This window comes from Spermophilus citellus, assembly GCF_964194105.1.
Source record: "Spermophilus citellus genome assembly, chromosome: 14".
Classification (NCBI taxonomy): Eukaryota; Metazoa; Chordata; class Mammalia; order Rodentia; family Sciuridae; genus Spermophilus; species Spermophilus citellus.
Window position 1 is genome coordinate 38,487,529 of NC_138194.1, and position 21,864 is coordinate 38,509,392.

The 21,864-nt window shown below is 35.3% G+C and overlaps 1 protein-coding gene across 1 annotated transcript in view; it reads right to left on the reverse strand.

Annotated features, from left to right (window-relative positions):
* Window positions 1-21,864, reverse strand: part of NKAIN3 (sodium/potassium transporting ATPase interacting 3) — a gene marked incomplete at both ends in the record, with an annotated part of 615,336 nt that overhangs the window by 593,395 nt on the left and 77 nt on the right. The window lies entirely within an intron of this gene.

The following is a 21,864-nucleotide window of genomic DNA, read 5'->3' on the forward strand; positions in this document are numbered from 1 at the left end:
TTTATTAAAATGAAATTAAATACATTTGTTTTATAATAACAAAATTCTATTAATTTCAATGGCATTTATCCTTGACATGAAAGTAGTTAGATTGGGGACATCTTCAGGAAAAGGCATTTCATGCATCACTACTAAACTGAAATCCAGTGGCTAATAAAATTTGAAAATTATTAACAGTTATTTCAAGCTATATATGTCAAAAGAAAGAAAACACACAAGGTAAATATCTATTGGGTTGAATCTTATGTGGTAGAAGTATGGAATACTAGGAAAACTAAATTCAGAAAAGGAGAAAGAGCCTTTTATTTACTATTGAAAATAAAGTATAGAAATATTAGATTCTAAAAAAATCAAACTAATTTTAATGTGATAACTGATGTAAAGAAAATTGAAACTATTTATACTGAAAAAAGCATTGATAATTGCTATTCTCATGAATGTAAGCATGATTGCTAATTATATGATTCCGGCCTTTTAAATTTAGCCTTTCTTAGCACTCTATTGAATATTTCCTGTCTCTATCTTTAAAGAAATAGATAAACTAATAAATTGGGAGTTTTTCCAACTATTTTTTTTCTGAATTTTTTTTTACTAGCTACACATGACATTACAATGATCTTGGCAATTCATACATTTGAATCAATTGGGGTATAATTTCTCATTTTTCTGATTGTACAGACTGCAGAATCACACTGGTCATAGAGTCACCTATCCAACTATATTTTTAAAGTAGTTTTAATAAACACACTGAATATGCAGATAAATTTGAAATTAGTATGAAGCATCACATGTATTTTATAGCACATCATCTCATTTTAATAACTGGTCAGGAGGAAAGAGTTTGGGGTCATTAGAAGTGCTATATTTGCTTTATTTCTAGGATGCTTTTCTCAAAAAGTTCAGCAATGTTGCCTAGCAATGCAGTCACTTTTCTCCACTAAGAAAAGAAAAAACTCCTCAACTGTTAATTAACAAATAAAAATTAGAATATAAAAGACCCATACAAGTAACATATCATGCTCAGGTCTAATTTTTTTCTATATTTGCAACTCTATTGGATATTATTTCTTGGGTTTAACCTGAGAAAAAGACTCACTGAGTTAAGTTATAGCTTCAACAAATTTATTTTTCTAAACAATCATGGGCAACTCCAAGAAGGAAATGAACAGCAATCTTCAAATTCAGAAGTGTGAATATTTTTCAGTACATTACCTCCATTAAAATAATTAAAGGGTTCACATTTTGGTATTAATAGAATAATTTTCTGATATATATAAATTTTTGTACTATGAGATATATATATATATATGTATATCTCATAGTACAAAAATCACAATATGCCAAATGTTGTTATTTGGTAAATTATACTAAATAATCCTTTAAGTATAAATTATAAAATATTCTTCTGCTCCCTTAGCATATATAATATTTGACTAGGTTTCACAATACTTAGATTTGCTCTATTACTTCTTCATTAAGACTGGTCTTTGAACTAAAAAAGAGGATTTGTGTGATTTAAAAATAGAAGTTATGGTTGGGGATACTGCTCAATGGGAGAGTCCTTGCCTTGTGTGCACATGGCCCTGGGTTCCATCTCCAGCACCACAGAATGAAACAACACACACACACACACACACACACACATATATATATATACTGGAGTAAGTTTATGGTTATGGGAGTAACAGACTTATATCATGGGGAAAAATGACAGAGTAAACCCAGAATTACATAATTCCTTCTTCCCACTTTAAAAAAAAATTAAGATGGAACATGAAATGACATTTTTTTTATCTTAAAAGGAGATTGAACTCAAGAAATGTTTAAGCAGCCAGAGACCCTCACCAGAGCCTCAGCTGCACTCAGCTCAGGCCTAACTGAATTTTATCTCCGTGCAGAATCCCTGTGTTATATCATGATGACTGCCCACAGGAAACACGGGTAGGGGGCAGTGACCAACCTCACTAATGATTACCAAGGGTACAGGTAACAACAGGCACAAGTGAGGACAACTGTACTGTCTCTCACAACTTCCAGCAGGATCTTTGGTTGTTGCTTGTTTCTTAATGGAAGGCTATTTGGTTTCAGAATAATAGATTAGTGTGAACTATATGTACAGTGTTAAGTTAGCTTATGGGGAAAAAAAGGAGTTTAAGGCATCCTATGTTTTATATTTCACTTCTCAATCAGAAAAATAGTGGTTTGACAAACTTCCATTCTCTAGCCACACACTTCCATAACTTTGGTTTTATTTAGAATAAGTAATCCATAGAGAAAAAGAATACCTTATGAGAAACACTCATAGACATGAACTTCTTACATTACCTTGCTGTAAGGAAACTTACCTGGAACATCTACTGCAAGTCCAGAGAGGTCAGCATGTGGCCCAGGCTGTCCTTAAGAAGAGTGGGAGGGATTTACAGACCACTGTTAACCCTTTCACTTCTACATCCTGGGCTAGCGAGCTGGTACCACAGATCTCAGAACCAGTCAGACATCAGTGCAGTCACACTACAATGGCATAAAAACCTCATTTATGTAAATATCTCAAAGGGAAAGATATGGGACTTGGTTGGAAACATTTACATCTCTCTTCAGCAAACTGCAAGAATACATGAGCAAATGGATGATTTCCTAAAAGCCTGTTTTACCTGTCCAGTGTTGGATTTGTTGGCATTAATGCAATGGCATGGCAAAAATTTGTCAAAGGCATTCATCTTAACATCCAGAATAAAATACAGACAGTCTCTTAATAATGTATACAGAAAAGAAGCAAGTGTCCACACTGTGACAGAAGCTTGCTATCATTTCATGAATTAATTGATGGTAAGAGCAAAATATGTTTACCAATTAGACCACTGAATATCTCAAAGTAAAAAACTCAGTATGTGGCCTAGGGCCTTTTTAAAGCATTTTCTATTCTTATATTAAGGGACACAAAGTTGAAAAGGAATCCGTTATTTTTTATTATATATCTGAAGCAAAATAATTAGAATTCAAGAGGTTTTCAGCTGGTTGGAACAATTGGCTGAAATCAACAAAAGAGTATTATTAGATATAATAAAGAGATACTACATTTAGATTTGAATCTAATAATGTTTTAAGCATAGAATGAGACTATCAATGGACTTGTGAAGGCTAAAGATTTTACTATATGATCCTTTATCAAAAAATGCTTAGAAATCCCTGGTACAGAATGATGAAAACTAAGGATATAAATAGTTTTATGTGAAGAAGATTTGAAATTTGAGCTGGTAATGAGCTGATATATAAATGCTAGAATCTTAGATAACATTAAGAGAAATGATCACAGTTACTACCATAAAGGCCACACTGCATGGGTGGGCCACTGGGGGATGGCTGGTCAAGTTCTGATTGTACAACATACCATCAACAAAGACAGCCTGGACCTAGCAAAGTAACCAGGATGGGGAAGATAGTAAAAGAGTTGTAGGAGCAACATCACAGAAGCTGATAAGTCTCCAGGCCCCTGGAGGGCAGATATGCTATTAATTGGCAGAATTTTTGAGATTACGCTAAATATAAGTTAGTCTTTTTCTGAATGTTTTTCAATCCAATGAGGGTTAACATTGTTATATGTCGCAGTTACTCGAGGAAGTGATGACTGTTGTATCTCTAATCTTCTATCTGAGAAGCTAGATAGAGCCTCCCTATTTCTGAGTGGGATACTATTTATTATTTTAGATGAGAATCCCTCATTGTGCAGGAATTTTTGTTTATAGGTGGGAATTAGCACCATTTCCCTTTAAAGCACAAGTGCCAGAGCACCTAATCCTCCTCACCATCCCCATCCATCCCTGTGAAAACCAAAACATCCCTACACAGATCCAAATGCCTTAGGTGAATGGAAAGTTACAACCGTGCCCTGTGTTAAGACCCAAACCGGGATGATTTGTTATTGTAATTTCAAAGGAATATTATTGAATGAACTATATCTAGGATCCACCTCCACTCCAAAATCCTATGCCTTCATTCCCTCAAATGTTGCTTTTGCAACAAACATTTACCGAGCACCTCATCCATCTGAGGCACTATGAGTCTACTGTTTCACTGGTTGGAGGGAAGACTCCTTACTATAGTTGAGTTACCAGTGACTTCCTGTCTAGGAGCCACATGCCCCCATGATCTGCTCAGCTGAGCCAAGCAAGGAGAGCAGCACCTTACCCTGCAATCCTGCCTCTAGCCACAGTGGCCAGCAAACTCCCTCAGACTCACAGCAGATCTTTGTAACGTAGCCTAATTGTTGGTGGGAAATAAGTCTGAAGAACAACACTCTTTCAGCATTATAGGATGTCCTCTGAAGAATCACAAAAGCTTAAATCAATTCTGTCCTCTTTGATGAAGCGGATTTGTGGTAGATGATTTCTAAAACACAAGTAAAAAACAAATGGAAAAAAAGAAAAAGATACTAAATCCTTTCCAGTGCTATTTTACCAAAGGGATCCTCAGTATCCTGAAAGAATTAAAACAGCTAACATTGGCAAGTGTACTCCTGATGCCCTTTAGTGCATGGAAAATACACCATTAAGAAACACTACATTATTGGCTTCAATACGGTATAATGGAAATTCTCAGCTCTTCCTACTTTGCAAATCTTTATTTATTTATTTTATAAATCTCAGCTCATATGGATACCCTGATACTTTATCCCAGACAAGAAAACCAAACTCTTCTCAATTCTTAATTGATTGCCTCAGTCAGTCTCAGGTAAACATTTTTTTTTCTAAAATTCCCAATTTCTGGGCCTGCCACAAATCTTGAGCTTAAAGACAATAGTAAGAACAGACAAGTTAAAGAGCACATTGTAAGCTAAAAAAAAAAATCTCATTTGTGGTCCTATCTCTCTGTCATGAACCATTTTGTTGAAAGTTTCGGTCCCAGTAAATCTGGCATGCACTGCATTCCAACCTTGGCAGAGACTGTAAAGAGAGTACACTTACGTGTGCAGTTTGAGATTCTGCTCTCCATATGGTTTCCAACTAAAAGTAAAGTGTGCTGTAAAGACTTTGAATATTTTTAAAAGAGAATACTCCATGTTTCAAATTCTATGTAAATGTGGGAAGCATGTGTTTCCATCAGTGACATCTAAAAATATTGTGTTTTTAAACATCAATTTTTAATCTTTTCACAAATTCCCAAAATAATAGAAATATCATATTATATCTCAAGACATCCAAATGTCACTGTAACCACCATTTAGTATTATAATATCTATATTATAATATGTTCTCAAAGATAAATTTGAGTTATGAAATAGTGGAGGAAAAATGTAGGAAGATCTCCATCTGAGCTCAAGTAAAATGAATAAGTAGATTTATTTTGTTTTTCATGGAGCAAACTACAAACAAATTACTAGTTTTATTTTATTTAAGTACATGGAAATTTTTAGATTACGGGTGGACTTATTTTGACCCAAGTTATTTTTAATGACTTCTCAAGAAACCATGAATCTGATGAGAATGTTTAATTATTCATTACATACATGCTGAGGTTTTCCATCCAAAGTCAGTGTCAGTAACATTAGTGAGCATTATCAAATGACACACAAGTTAAAGTTGCTGACCTGATGTAATTTACAATTGAGTATAATTGACAATACATGATCATACCAGAAAAAAAATACCTTAAGCTAAATTTCATAGTAGCCTTATAAGTGACAACATTTTCATAAATGTGATGATAAAATCTGTATATTTGGACATGAAAGATAAATGTTCCCAAGTTTATCCCTACAGCCCTATAAATTTTGCTAGGCATCATGTCTTAGCTAGAACCAAATATCACCTGCAGAGGGGAACACAGTCAAAGATAATTAGGATTGTACGCTTGGCTCAGAGCTGAATGAAAGAAAAATGGTCTTCTCCACAGATACATCATCTAACCTTTCTCAAAAGCAATTTTCTACAGAATCAGAATACAAGAAACTGAAGAACAAAAAAGAATTTCACAAATAGGCAATTTTCAGTTAACCAAAAAGCTATGCTGCAAAGAAGTTTTGGAAAGTTAGTTATTTGGCATTCTTTTGGGTTAAAAATGGTCTTTGAAATCCCACACAAGCCTAAGCAAGCCACAGGACTCTTAATAGAGAGTATATTAAAATATTAGGCAAGTACAAGCCCTCATTATCCACCATGCATAGGAGTTTTATTAAACAAAGTTCTTCTGGTTTCCAGAATTACAGTGGATACATCTTCTTCACATAATGTTCAACCCCATGACAACAACAGGGACCTTTGACCTCTGGGGCAGCAATGACAGATGTCACATCAGGGAAGGCATTTCAGAGAGCAGGAGAAAGGGTCACATTTTAGTGAACTGAAAAGCCCCATGTGCCAAAAATCGAATAATTATGCTCCAAAAGGTTAAGCTATTTCATAGTACCTATCTAAGAGAGACCATCTCTCAAGCCAGTTTCCCCAGATCAGACATTCCCAGATCTCTGACGGCCTGTATACCAGGACCTCCTAACTAGCACCATATAACAATAGCCTTTGTGACACAAGAGAGATAACATTCAAGGCATAGAGTTGAAATCACAGCTCTGCTTAACTCTCAGCCATGTGACCTTGGACAAAAGTAGATACTAAACATCTCTACATCTCTTTTCTCTAAAAATAATGATAACATTGGCCATGCATAGGGTAGTTGTATAAAATACAATGAATTATATCAGGCACCTACCATATTAAATAGATAATTCTATGAGGTTGAATTATTGTTATGTTCCCCAGCATATCAATAATTATATTAGCAGTTATGTCAATTTCAGATCCTTTAAGGTCTTCGGAGAAATGTGCCGAACAGCTGTTGTTCTGAGAGAACTCAGGCTCTGGCCATGCTGCATGGTGTCCAGTCCAGAGTAGGAATTGCGCTGGACTTCACAACACATCTTTTTCAGATTAAAGTGTTTATAAAATTTGATCATGTCTGCCATTTGGCAGAAGAGAATAATTATAGAGTAGTCTTGTCAGGGCTTTAGTATGAGAAAAAAAGCAAATGGAGTGAATTTAAAAAGGCATGCATTTATTCTCAATTCACAGGTAACAATTGTAAATAATGGTTTGGGAAGCAGTCAGTTAATTGTTGATCAGTTCTCTACCTAAATGAACATCAAACTGTTTTTCTGTAATGGCAGCTTCTACGCATCTGTTTCATCCATAGTGTCCACCCTAATAAGGTGTGAGTGGAAATATCACATGGCTCTTCTCTCAGCCACAGGGGTGGGAAAGGCCAGATCATAAAGTGGCCTCTGAAGAGAGAGATTCATGGTGTGACACAGCAAGGCAGACCGCTGTCACAGGAGAGGCACATGCACCATGCATCTCACTAGACAACTGGACAGATCAAGCTATAGCTGGCATAGTCAGGGTGAGGATGCAAAATGTAAACTTCTGTCTCTGTGTCCTTCTCAACAGAAGGGACTGATGCAGAAATCACAAGAGGCAGGTATAGCTACCTATGATGCCAGGTTAGCTTCAGTTATGTCTTATACCTACATGACCAGTCCAATACCACAGGGTAGAATCACTAGTTAACAGTTGCCGGACCACTGAGAAAACTTGGAACCAAGTGCATCAAGGTGTGACAATGAATCACTTTTGTAAGAAGCAGCAGGAAGAATGGATAATGATAATTTTTTGAGATGGTGTCCAAGGTTGTCTATTAAACCATCTCAAAATTATGATTATCCATTCTTCCTGTTTCTAAGAAAAATATTTAAGAATATGATTCAAGGTCCTAACAGAAACTAATCAAAAAACTAAGAATAATATACCTACTACCTTGTCTCTGTCAATAATGGCTTAGTCATTAGGAGAGGTGAGGACACACAAAGTGAAACTATGAGTCTGAGCATGAAGAAGATAGGAACAAAAGCAAAAGGGAGAGAGGAATATTTTCTGTCAACTTTCTGAGACAACTTCTTGTGATACAGATAATCTACTATTCGTCTAATCTGAATTCCTTCATTTTTCCTTCTGCACTACAAGTGTTTCTAAATTAGTTTTTCTCTTTCAGTTTGACAATATATTTTGCAAAATACTTCACTGTAAGGAAGATGAAATTATCACATTTTTTTGTTTAATTATATCTGATCAATGTTAAGAAGAACGAATCGCTGCATGGCATTCCTATATTTACTGATTAAGAAAAGGTTACATTATTGATTCACCTTTTGTCTATAGTTTATTACTATTCAGATCTTTAAATCCAAGACTTTCTTGTAATTTTAATCTGCACACATTGTACTTTATATATAAATATGTAATGTAATCCTGTCCAAAATATTATTTCCCTTATGCTTGGATGGAATAGAAGACAGTGAGTCCAAATATCAGGGATTTCTATAAATGTTCAATGATTTTATTCCTTGGGGTTCACAGATGAAGCTTATTAAATTTGCTTTAGCTTAGTGAGCTATCTTTTCATCCACACATTTTTTTGGGGGGGCAGTAGGGATTGAACCCAGGGGTGCTTAACCACAGAGCCACATCCCAGGACATTTTTATTTATTTATTTTTTAAATTTTGAGACAGGGTCTCAAAAGTTTCTAGGGCCTCACTAAGTTATTGAGGCTGGTTTTGAACTTGTGATCCCCCTGACTCAACCCCCTGAGTTGCTGGAATCATAGGTATATGCCACCACTCCCAGGTCACTCACATTTAATTCATCTGGATAAACTATTTCTAATGTCATCAGCCTATTCTGTTTCTATTACATACCAATTTGGGTTAAATCATATCACAAAAAAATATTTTTCTTATAGTGTTAGCCTGTCATGCAATTGTGATTTCTTGTACCCAACCACCCATAAGGGCAGCTTCCAAGTATGTACTTGAGCCCCTCAGAGAAAATCATGGCTCCCCAGCAGCTAACCATTCATCAGCATAAAAAGTAGTAAGCATCAAAAAGTAGTCAGACTGGAAATATTACATGGCTCTTCTCTCAGCCACAGGGGTGGGAAAGGTCAGATCATAAAGTACTGCTCCAGGTATGGCCTCTGAAGAGAGAGATACATGGTGTGACACAGCAGGCAGACAGCTGTCACAGGAGGAGAGAGGCACATGCACCATGCATCTCACTAGACAACTGGACAGTTCAAGCTATAGCTGGCATCATCAGGATGAGGATGCAGCATGTAAACTTCTATCTCTGCGTCCTTCTCAACAGAAAGGGACTGATGCAGAAAGCACAAGAGGCAGGTGTAGCTACCTATGATGCTAAGTTAGCTTCAGTTACTTCAGTCAGCTTCAGCATAAGTCTGATGCCTATAGTATAATGATTCTCCATTGTTTTTTCCTTAATTCAAAGTCATGGAAAGCACATAGGCACAGCAGGTGAGACCTGATCTAAACCAAAATTTCAATTTACTGTTTAATTAAATATAATCAAAAGGCTAAAGAAATATATTTCTATTTTTCAAAAAGGATTTTGTCTACCATTCTCCTAGAAGCATTTAAATGGCGGAATAAGAATCAACATTGGAATCCAGTTTTATGTGCTAACTAAAAATATAAGATATAAAGTGTATATGTCTGAAAATATATCTAAATATAATAATCTCTTTATCTTGTGTGGTCTTCCAAAATATGAAAACCATTATTATTTCCTAAACATAATGGTATAAAAAAGCATTGTATACTAAACTTCATGCACATTTTTTTGAATACCAAACCTGTTTGTCATCAATAAGGAAAAATATACTAAAACAATCAATATTCTGTACTTTGTTTTGTCCTGAAAGAAAAATTGAGCTCCTTAATCATAATATTGCTTATATCTTTAAAAAAAAAAGCCCCTAAAACCTCTGCTGACTAATAAATGTATCATTGGTAATGAAGGAGTTAAAGAGTATGCATGAAGACACTTTTCATCTAGACAAACAAATACATGAATAATAGATGACCAAGGTTCTTCCCTGAGACCTAGGGCCTGCAAAATGTTACAAAACATGTCTCCTACTTGTGAAATGTTTCAACAGAGTCCACATGTAAGATGAACATATCCCTGAGGACATCTCCATCTGTTTATTTCCAACCACAGCTCTCTGTGAGATGAAAAGACTTTGCAAGACCCTTAACAGTTTAGTGGCTTCATCTAAGCTTCCCTCTAATCGGTCCTGCATTTGAGGCACTCAATCCACTGTGTGAGTGCAATATACAGATCTTTGGCAATCATACACTCCAATACAAAACAACAGCATCCCATCAGATAGTAAAAAGAATTAGTGCCTGGACCTTTTACACAGAGAGAGAAGATGTGTGAGTATAGTGCCTAATGGTATTAGCAGATTATATTTGGACAGTGAGAAAACATTATCAGAAGTGGTCCATGTGCTAAAGAAAACAGAACATTCAAAAAATGCAGAATCCTTGGTCTACAAAACACCTGAATTTCATTCATTTCACGATGAATTGGGCTACTTCCTGTGGGACCTACAAATAGATACCTAGCAAGAGAAATGTTACCTTTTACCAATAGAAATGGTAAAACAACGATAATAATAACAACAACAATAACAAAATCCTGATTCCAAGAGCTCCAAGAGTCACGTGGATGACACTGAAAATCACATTTTGTGTGTGTGTATATATGTGTGTGTATATATATATATTATATTATATCAGCAGGATATAATTACTGATATAATACTGCTGATATAATTACTTTTTGCACAATTTTGGCCAAACCCCAGAAAAACAACCTTTTTAAAAATGCAGTCATAAGATCTCACACACAAAATTTTGATGTCCACATTTCTATATTTCTCATGCTTTAAGCCATACCCTAATATGATTTCAACATACTGCTTAATTGCCCCCATTGGGTATTTTCATCTGTAAATGGGAATATATTCACATATATCTTGTGAAGATGTTATGAGAATAAAACAAAGAGAATTTCAGGTGCAATAGGATATTGTCCTACACTGTAGCAATGATTGCTTTTTACAATTTAGAACATAAATATTTTGAGCTAAATACTAGTTAGCATGCTCCCAAATAAGTCACATTGTTACACCCTCTTTGAGATCATAGGATCATATATGCAGTGTTTCAATGTGGGAACAATGGAAAACTGCAGCTCAACCCAGCCTAGAAGGACCAGCCATTGGTGTCAAAAGGGTATTTGAAAGTTTTTGCCATTGATTACTTGACATTCTTTTGGAAAGAAGCAATTAGGACCAATACTACAGACAGATGACTGGTTATTGGAGTGAGTCCTTCCTTGCTCATGGAAGCCAATTGACACATATTAGGCAGAAATGAATCTCCCACAGTGTGAGACTCTAGATTCTCATCAGGCAGCTAAAACTGAAACCTGTGAACTACTATCAATGCTGGACTATTTAGTGCACAAATCAGTTAGCAACTGCAATGTTCATGAAAACTTCAGGAAGATCCTTAAGTGACTATACAAAAAGACTTAATAAGGAAAATTTTTAAAAATAAAAACTTTCTTATGTTTAAGTTGTATGGATGTACTCAATAAACAAAGTCAGTTAGGTTATAAAATGTACTTTTTATTTAGACATTAATTAATAGATTAATAAGTCACATGCATAATTATTAAGGGATTATAAACCACTTCTTACTTGTACAAAAAAGAAAATTGGCCTTTTTCTGATGAAAGTCCCTGCCTGGTGGCATGCTAGTAAATGTTTAAATGTGCTCTCATGGAGCTGGAAGGGGGACTGAGTTGTGACCCTTGGGTATTTTCATAATATAAGTATTTCCTTCATAGTAAAATTTTAGCTACCAATATGATGTAACTGGATGCAAGATTGGGACGAGATGCTCAATAAGTGGCAGAATTTCTACCATAATAGATACTGTAATTGTATATAGCCTCCAGAGCACACATAGCAGTATAATGCAGTAAAACAATTAGAAAGCATTACTTTTGAATATGTAGTAATTTTGTTTCCAAAATAATTTGATAATCCATTTATATAATCAATTTTTAATAAATCTGTGTTTAACAACTGTCTCAAGAAAACTCCTGAAAACCTAACCATAAATTCTCCCCAGCTGGTACAAGCTAGATCCAGCCCATAATTGCCTCCATCTGCTTTTCACCATCCAGGTTAAAAAGCAAATATATAGAAGACAGAGTAGAAATTGGAGCAAAGTTATCATTTTCAGAGAGATTTGAGAATCAACAGAAGAGTCTCCAATATTGAAGGGTCACACACAGTCCTGCCTTGAAAGATAGCTCTAGATGATTTCTTGATAAGGCCTGACATCTAAGATATGTTACCTTTACCTTCCACAACCTATATTTTGAAGGATGTCCTGCTTATATTTTAAGCAAGAATTTGATAATTTTCACTAATGAAAATTTTATATTCTCCATTATCTTAATTAAGATCATTTGCAGTTAGTTAGAGGTACAGGAAATGCAATTTGAGTGTAGAGTCTTATTCTTGGTACCTTAGTTAACCAAATTAACCAATCAACCTCTTCTATAGCTTCTGGCTTCCACATGCAAGTTCTTATTCTATTGCATATTAATCAATACTAACATATAACTATGTCTCTCATTACTGGAATAAGAGAAACTGTCAGCAATATAGTCGCACTTATATCACTCATGTTCAATCGAGAGAACCTGCTGCTATAAACCTGTTCCAGTACCTCTAGTTAATAAATGAACTGAACATCTGCATGGACCATTCTGAATGCAAGAACCTGTGGAGAGAGTAGAAGGAAGGTATACGATTTTTAATTCCACTCAATGATTCAGGTATACAATTAGTCAGGAAAACCATTCTAATGAATGATCCTCTAAGCAGAAAAGAAAAAGAAAAGGAAAAAATCAATTTTAAGTACTAAAATTATTAGCTCTGACACATTTGTCCCTTGCTTCCTTCAAAAATGGGTTATCTAATTCTTGCAATTGGACCTCTTCTCAGTACCCCAAACCCTGTTGCCCACCAGTCTTCACCCTCATATCCCTCTGCCAATGGATAAACAGCTCTCCTTCAAATCAGTGAACTGGGGACTCTTTCACTAGCATCAAAGAGAACAGCAATTTACTAGCTCAAGGGTTTCACCTTCCCTATTTTATGTGAATATTTCCATCCACATTTTTTAAAGATTTTTTACTTTGCTCATCTTAAAACTCTACCTAAACCTAGACAAGAATGTTTTATCACAAGGTATTCAGAGCCTCTCACTTTTAGTATCACTGCAAAACATATGAAATTAAAAATGTAAAATTGATAGTTTATGTGTTGTGTCAGATGCATGTACTTCTATTTAACTGACATTTGTTAATACTAATATTGATAAAGTATTATATTCAAGTGCAAAGTGGCATTGAGTTGTCAATGCATGAAGATTCACACACATTAACACCAGCTAGTGTTAATGGAGATCAAAAATGTGAATCTTTGATGCAACCTAAGAAAGAAGTTACACTTAATCATATCAAGTATTTGCCAAATAGTATCCTTACAATTACATGCAATCATCTTCAAAATTAGGTTTGAAAAGTTCTCTCTTTTATTCAAAATTAATATTAAAGTTATTTTAAAGTACAATATGAAAGTACTATAAGAAAAACAAAATAAGTAATTGGTTAAAGAATCATCGTGGTTTCCTTTTTAAACTTCTCATTGATTTCTAAATACTACCAGAAACATTAACCAGCCTTACTTTGCTTCTCTAAGCAAGATGTATTTCATCTGGTAAAAACAAATGATCAATAGCAAAAATAAACTTATACAGATTTGGTTTTCCTTTTCATTTGTCTAAACTTCTGCAAATAAGCCGAGCAAAGTTTATATCAATATGCATTTTTGTCTCTAATGCTAATATCTTAAGTAAGATCAACTCCAAATTTTTGATGTTTAGTTATTTAAAATTCCTTCCTTATATAATCTGGATAATTATTCAAATCTTCAGGAGATCTGATATATTAATGCATCACAGATAAAATTTGCAAGGGAAAGTTTAAAAAAAGACAAACAGCTCAAGTTTTAATAGTAAATGCTACTGAAGTTCTGAGTATAGAAAGCAATTTATTTCTCAAAATCCTATAATAAGGGGGGCTGGGGATGTGGCTCAAGCGGTAGCGCGCTCGCCTGGCATGCGTACGGCCGGGGGTTCGATCCTCAGCACCACATACCAACAAAGATGTTGTGTCCGCCGAGAACTAAAAAATAAATATTAAAAATTCTCTCTCTCTCTCACTCTCTCTCCTCTCTCACTCTCTCTTAAAAAAAAAAGACTTTAAAAAAATCCTATAATAAGGATTATCCTCTTAGAAGAAAAGAAAAAATGGGCACATCAAAAATCCATGTGACCAGAATAAAAAATGATTTGATCAAAATTGGGGACATTATTCTAAAAAATCAATAGCACTTTATGACAAATAAAATTCATAGGTATATATAAATATTTCCATTTTGGTGAACTGTGTTCAATTCTAATTTCTCAATTTTATAACCTTGAAATTCATTTCAGAAAAGCTGAGCTCCAATGTGTTTGAGGACACAAGAGTATGAACACAGGTGGTTTATGGAATCCTGAGATGTGTCTCTATGGAACTGAGGATATAGATTTAAAGAAGTGGAAAAGAATTCCATATTGGTGGGATATTTAGGGAAAATGGTAGTTTAAATAAAGACATTATGTTTTTTTAAAGGAGTGACCTGATGAAAATACCATTTAAGAAAGATTAATTAGGCAAACTTGTTGAGGTTAAATTCAATAGGTCTAAGAGGGCAGGGCAGAAAACTAAAGAAAGGTTTTAGGAAAGGAGGAATCATAAATCCAGCTTCAACCTGAAGAATCTAAAATTTTATTCAATAAAATGAAAAGATAAATAAGTGGCTGAAGCTTAAGAGAGAAAAGATCTGAGTGTATAAATTTAACAGTGTATGTCAGAGAGCATTAAGCTATGAAACCTTCAGAAATTGCTTATAAATACTCAGTAGAAAGACATATTCAAATTAGTATCGGTCAAGGCCATAAACACAAGAACTTTGGTTTGATATCTATTGCACCGCACAGTGACTATGGTTAATTGAAATGTACTATGTATTTCAAAATTGCTGAGAGTAAATTTCAAATGTCTCACACTCACAAAAAAAAAGATAGGTAATGAATATGCTAATTAGCTCATTTTAATTATTCCATATTTCATAAATGTATCAAAACATCACATTATAGCCCATAAACAAATATAATTATTATTTTCAATTATAACAATGATAGTAATAATACAATTAGGACCTTATAAAGTAAAAACTGGAACATTTTAAACTTCAGAAATAGGGTCTAGAATTGTTTTAGTGTGTCCTAGAGAAGAAATTTTGAATACATTTACTCCAAATAAGCCTAGAAATCATGCAGTATGATGCTCAAGTCACCTTTTGTAAAGGCAGAGTGATCTGGGCTATGGAAATAGAAGCAATGTCCAAAGATGGCCATAAGTGGGTAACTAGTCCATTTCCTCCTGGGGATTCATCTGAATATCCTTTGCAGTCTAGATGGTGAACTTGACCTGGCCTACATTTAGAAAGACCATGGAGCCTGGTGCAAATACACCTGATACCACATGTCTTAGTGACTGGCCTATTCAGGAAGGGAAACATGCCCCACCCTTCCAACAATTCTCAAGGATCCCCAAGGATGACTGTTTTCATAGACATTATGGTTCCATCATAGAGATAACACAGACAGAAATTGTAAAGAGCTACAAAGATCCAGAGGTTCAAATCAGCTAAGCTTAGGTCTGAGTCATCCTAGGAGACCAGCTCCCTCACCATTTACCCTCAGAAACTTCAGTATGTCCTCAACAGCCTTAAGAAAGATCAGAAGTCTTTTTAAGTTCTTCTGAATTATACAACTCTTTATTTGAATGTACCCCAGAATCATGCAAGGAGCTTTCAAATAATTTAAGATTCCCAAGACTCTCTCCAAAACATTTCTGCTCAGTGGAACTTGGTGTAGCTTAAGTCACTAGTTCTCAGAAGTCCCTCAGGTAACTCTGATGTGGCCAATCCCATGAATCCCATAAGGGAACCAATCACTAGATAAAAGTTCTCAAGCCTGACCTACCCCACCACGTCGCCTTAAACAACAGAAACATCTGCCTCATAGTTCTGAAGGCTAGAAGCCCAACATCAATTGGTCAGTAGGATCATGCTTCCTCTGAATCTTGTAAAGGAACCCTTCCTTGCCCCTTTCGGTCTATTGGTGCTTTTCCACAATCTGTGGCATCCCTTGGTGTGTCGGACATCACTCCATCCTTTGTATCTTCACTTCACTTTCCTTCTGAATTTGCCTGACTTTGTGTCCTCATGTCCCTTTCTCAGGGCCATCAGTCATACCTGATCAGGACTTACCTTAACAACTTTATTTTAACTTTACCTTTATAATAAACCCCATTTCTAAATAAGATCAGACTCTGAGGTGCAGGTAGTTAGGACATCGCATATCCCTTGGAAGAAATAATTCATCATCCCACAAGACTCTCCTCAGTCCTTTGCAGTCGGAGTGTGCCCTTAGTCATATAACAGCAAAACACTCTGATAACTGAAGGGACCATGTTTAATTACAACTAATCCATGTTAACTGTATTAATGGCAATGCTAATTTAAAATTACTATTTAGTAGTTTTCTAAAGGTTTAATAAAATTATTAATTAACTCTCATGAAATAAAATATCTCTGTTGCTCCATAACCCTTGAAATGTGATGGAAATCATTTTTCTTATTGACTTTAACATTATGAACTTGCCTTAATTGGGACAGAATACTAAATATAAATGTTCATATATATAGCTATTTTTAATATATATGTATTAAAACAATAATCTTAACCTCAAAAAGAAAAAGAATTAAAAATTTATCATCATCATTTCTTGGCATACATCTTTATTATTACTATTGAGTCCAGCTCTATTTTTTAACTTTTATCTTGAAATACCAGCTTTATTTTTTAAAGCAAGTTGGCTATTTCTTTTGTTATCTTTTGCTGGCTCCTAATTCTCTACTTCATCCTATATTGAGTTCTGTCTTCACTACTATTCTCATTTATCTCTACACTCTTTCCCAAGGTGATCTCACCCAGGGCTTTAAATACCAATTTTGTTCATGAGTCCCAATTTCGGGTGTTTGGTACAATCTTGTCCTCTGAGTTCCAAGCTCATATGCCTGGCCATCAGTCAGAATCTTAAAGTGTCCAAAATAGAGCCCTTCTGTCTCCAAACACGTCTGTTCTCTCTCTCTCTCTCTCTCTCTCTCTCTCTCTCTCTCTCTCTCTCTCTCTCTCTCTCTCTCTCTCATACACACACACACACACACACACACACACACACACACTTTTTGTAGAAGCACAATTCATTCTGCTATTCAAGAACTGTTGGTCTACCCCTCAGCATTGGTTAATGCAGGATGACTTTAACACCAGTCACATTATAAAGAAATTCTCATTATTAGCTCTTATTTTAATTTCCCTAACCTTTTCTAAGTTTCATAGGATGAACTAGAGTACTGAAATAAAGAGAATGGAAACTTGATGATTAAGAATTATATTGCACAGGAGAAGAAAAAGAACTATTAAAATTAAAACCAAGTTAAAACAAAAGTATAATTATATCTACATAATAAAAGAAATGTATTTCTTTATTGGCTGTCCAATACCTATGACAGGTGAGCCGTGTATTTCATATGACTTAATTAAAAGCTTGTTATCACAGCTACACCACCATCATTCAGATGCCTCCAACACACTTCCTCTTAGCTTTAGAGGTGGCTTTGCTCAAAGATAGTTTGAATACAGTAGAGAAAGAAAGTAAATGAAACTTTTATCTTGAAATTTTCCACTGTGAGAAAAAAACATTAATGTTCTCTAATTTGAAAGGATGTTCTCTAAAGTAAAGATATACATCCCATGCATATGGTAACATCTGATCATTTTTATGCATCTTTTAGGGTTTATGTGATATGTCAAGAAAGAGATTGGAAATTTGTTGCACTGATTATTAGTTCTAATAGTAAATATGACTCTCTGCTTAAAGTGATGAAAAGTGAATAAATCTCCCCTGGTAGCAACATCCAAAGACAAAGTTTTGTTGAACATGGCTTAGAATCTGATCTCTGATTGGGAACATATCCAAATATGTTCAACACTTCTCTGAGGCAGCTGGGAGAAGATGGCTTTGAAATGACATGTGAAGTTCATGTTAAAAACTTGCAATTGAGACTCATTTCAATGTGGTGACCAAAATAACTTCCTAAAGCATATGTTCAGGTATTCTTCTTAAGTCTAAACTACACTTATCTGATGATAGAATACATATTGTTTAAAAAATATCTTTACATAAAATATATTTAAAAGTTCTTGGATGACTTGCTGGATCTGTGAAACTGCAATGAATCACTTTTTTAGGAAAGATTCCCTCCATGGTTTTCTATTGTCATTCTTTTCACTTTCTCTTTTATTTCATCCAGTAAAATCAGGAACATGAATACAAAATGTGGGGCAAATACATACAGTTGCTTAGGGATAGAAGCACAGAGAAAATATAATCATGAAAAATGGACAGAGCATTGCAAGGAAGAAAGTAGAAGATAGATTTTTGTAAATCAAAACTCTTCTACATATACAAGACTAAAAAATAGTAAGTTCTCTCTGATTTGATTTTCCTGATTTTTTCCACTACGAAGGGTACATAGTTCAGATGAAACAGGAATAAAATAATTTTAAAAATCTTTCTTTCTTTTAACTTTTAGGAGGCACTTATGTGCCATCTGTTTATTGATCTTGCAGTCAATTCTTAGTCACCAGCATGGAGATTCTGTTCAGCAAATGGGATTGCTGAATGCCATCCCTCTCAACACCCACACTTGTTTACTGCTTCATAACCTCCATGTTCCAACAGTTGGTGGAACAGAGAAAAACACACGAAAGGAAAAAAAGAAAGACAGCTAGCTTCAGTGGAAAGAGTACCAGATCTGGGAAGCACAGACCTCTATCCTGCAATATACTGGAGCAGGCTTATATGGGCTCAGAGAGTTGGTTTGTAAAATATTTAGGAATTTTTTGAGCCAGCTGTTAAACCCAAGCATTATTAACAAACAATACACATTTAAATATAAATAATTCCTTTAAAAACAGGTACTAAATATTTAAAATCAACCTCTTCCTATTTATTTTACCACATTCAATTTATCTATGCTTTTGAAGTTATTGGTGCCTATTTCATCTGTATGCTGAAAAGGCTAGCTTAAAATTATACTTGAAATTGACCAGTGTGGAAGTATTTATATCAAAGAAGTTGGAACATGCTACAAATCAGGATGTGACTGGTCCATTGATTGTCTAGACTTAAGAAAGTGATGGAGAAATATTTTTTTCAGAATACAATTTAAACCTCAAAGTGTCGAGTATACAAACACTGCATTGTCAACAACACAAAAGAAAATTGAAGTAATTTTCCAGTATTTGGAAACTATTATCCAATTCAGAAAAATATCTGTTCATGTCATTCATGAAATTCCAATATATCTTCCTTGTTTTACTTTCCCTTCTTCTTAAAACAAATGCAAATATTAACCAGCATTCATATCATCACTACAGAACCAAGAGTTTATCAAATTTAATAAAAGGATTCTGCCAGATGTAATGGGTCAGGCAGAATTTACGTAAGAGTATTGCATATTTTATTAGTAGTATGCTTATAAATGGAGGCCTACATATTCTCTATATACATATTACCATATATGACATAATAATGTGAAATAAACACTCATGTTTTATTTAAGACACAGCTGTTAAATAATTGTTATCACCACACTGTATCTACCATCCCAAAACTATCAATGTTGAAAAAAATTATTTAACTCTATGAATATCAACTTCCTCATCTGCAAATCTGTGAGATGGGTACCTTTCTCAGAGAACAAATTTAGGAGGCAAAAGAAATATTTATGCCAAAATTATGTATAGATTGCCAATAATAAGTAATATCATAAGTTCAGCAAATATATTTCTGTTCCTAATATAAACACTAATAATTAGCAATTTGCAAAAATGAATAATGTCATATTCCCTACCATCAAGTTGCTTACAATCTAGTGATGAGAGGTAACACTTTAATAACTTGAGATAATTGAAAAGGAGATAAAATGTGTCCAAGAAAAAAAGCAAATGGCTGAGGCAAAGTGGTTTCACCTGATGTAAGAAGGAAGACTCCACAGAGAAATGGAATTTTCAGATAAGTTTTGAGAATGAATTGCATTCTCAATTGGTACATGGGAAATGGAGGCATTTTGAACTGATGGATGATACCTCAAACTGTTATCATAAATATTACAGTGCCAATTAAGAAAATCATAATTGTATTGATAAATCTGCTACATAAATAACCGTATGTAATTTCCACATAAAATAGAAATTATGCCCTTATGGATTATAAAATTCAGTGTGTTTATCTATAGTCTTATAGAATCAAGTGTTGACTAAATATTCAGCTTTCCAACTCACAAGTCATATCATTTTCTAAAAACCAAAGTACAAATTGTCCCTTGGCCATTTTCCTTAGTGGAAAAAAAAGCATACATGTTTGAGTGAATTTTAAAATTATTTTTAAAAAATATTCTATAAAATATGTTCTGCATAAGTTTTTGCAGGACAGAAAGGATTGTCCGAAGACTTAAGACCCAACGGTTTGCAAACCAATGAATATATAAATAATGCATGCATTATGTAAACAATGAGTACATCTAAAATGAGGTTTTTATGGAACACTGAAGCAAAGAGAAAGTGAAAACATGTTAAAATCTTCAGGGAACAAGACTAAGTACTAAACAGAATTATTTCATCTTTCAGTTAATGAGTTTTGCAAGAGTTGACATTACTCAGTAAAGTTCATTGAAAGCTTTTTCCGGCTGCTTGTCAAAATATGCTAGTTACACCTTTGTGGTTTGTGACAAATACAAAGCTTAGAAGAAAGAGTGGAGGTGCACCTACAGGATCTGTGATAAGTGCAGTGAAAGGGAGATGTCTATTAATCTCTCACACACCAAAGTCTGACACAAAAGGTACATGGCCTTGACCTCCAGTGATCATGGAATAGACCGCAGGGTCAGTCTAGTTTCCAAAGGGATTAAGAATACTTGCTCCAAATCGAACTGTCTTTTTCTCTGCACTCTGTTTTCCAACTCCCCATTCCAGGCACTTCCTCCGCAAGGCACTGGGCCAAAATAAAAAGCCAGTTTAGTCTGTTCTCTCCCCGATGACAGCTGTCAGTCTTTCGCTAATCCAAAGCGGAATTGAAAGGGCAGGGCTGGAACTACTCTGTTTGAAAGCACACAGCTAGATTTGCTGAAGGTAAGACCACCTCGCTCTTAACTAAGAGAATTGAGGCTGCTACTGTCTCCTCTGAACCTGTGTATTCCCAACGCACCTCCTAATTAAGCAATGTTCCTGGAAATCATCCCAAGAAGAGCCCACAAGCCCCTGTGTAACTTCAGCGGGAATGCGGAGGGTGCAAAAGCCAGGTGTCCAAACAAGGGGCGGGGAAAACGCTCACTCCTGGAGCGCCCGGCTGCAGCCCCTGGACCGCGTGGTGACGCCCGGCAGGGGCGCAGTGAACCCTAGCGCTTGGGACCCGAAGTGAGACCGCGCCCTCCCGTGGGCAGGGAAGACCCTGTGAGTGCCCGAGCCTGGAGGGCAGCGTGAGCCCAGAGAAGCGGCAAGGAGGGTTGGGCCGGCAGGGGCGCCCCGGTTCGCCCTCCCGCCACTTGTCCCGAGCTGTGGATCCGCGGAGAGAGCCCCGAATGACCGGTTTCCGAGCAGCAGCCACTCGCGGGCAGAGACCAGTACCAGG